This window comes from Penaeus monodon, chromosome 32, assembly GCF_015228065.2.
Source record: "Penaeus monodon isolate SGIC_2016 chromosome 32, NSTDA_Pmon_1, whole genome shotgun sequence".
NCBI lineage: Eukaryota > Metazoa > Arthropoda > Malacostraca > Decapoda > Penaeidae > Penaeus > Penaeus monodon.
Window position 1 is genome coordinate 3149564 of NC_051417.1, and position 887 is coordinate 3150450.

The 887-nt window shown below is 47.1% G+C and overlaps 1 protein-coding gene across 1 annotated transcript in view; it reads left to right on the forward strand.

Annotated features, from left to right (window-relative positions):
- Positions 1-887, forward strand: part of LOC119593355 (vicilin-like seed storage protein At2g18540) — a gene marked incomplete at its 3' end in the record, with an annotated part of 4594 nt that overhangs the window by 335 nt on the left and 3372 nt on the right.

Here is an 887-nt window from a genome sequence, read left to right on the forward strand (position 1 = left end):
CTGACGTAAGGACAGTGCATGGCGAGGGGGACGTAAGGACAGTGCATGGCGAGGGGGGGAGAGGAGGTGCATGGCGAGGGGGTAGAGGAGGTGCATGGCGAGGGGGGGGGGAGGAGGTGCATGGCGAGGGGGACGTAAGGACAGTGCATGGCGAGGGGGGGAGAGGAGGTGCATGGCGAGGGGGACGTAAGGACGGTGCATGGCGAGGGGGACGTAAGGACGGTGCATGGCGAGGGGGGAGGGGACGTGCATGGCGAGGGGGGGGGAGAGGAGGTGATTTGGGGGTGTGATTGGGACCCGCACGAATATTGACCGAATTTTGATGGGTTTTGGGGGAGGGCACTTTGCTTGTATTTTTTGAACAGAATTTAATGGCCTTCCTTAAACCTTTGGTGGAATTGAAACAGTTGGTTGATTTGGGTGATTGGCGGCCGAAACAGACTTTTAACCAAGTTGCAAAAAATATTGTTGCAGTGCCTCAAATGAATATTATTATTTTTTTTTATCATCTAGTTTGTATCAACTCTACTGACCAATGAATTAAGTGTAAATATGTGAGTATTTGCAGCATATGCCCTTGTGACGTGAGATGACAATTGTAATTATTTGCTGTTCAATTTGTTTTGATTCTTAATTGGTTCCGTTTCAGTCATGTATCATGAATACCATAATTACATGTTCATTTACTGTGTTGTTTTAGATACGGTAATGTTTATACGATCAATAAGTTCTTAATTCGTGACAAGAGGGATTTCTCAGAAAATATCCATAAATACCCATATGGCCTTGATTGAGGAGAATGAATCCAGTTTCCTTTTCGGAAACAAACCTCTAGATTCTCCCGAAAGCAACCGGCTTGGGGGCTGATGGAAACTGGCGCAGGGAAC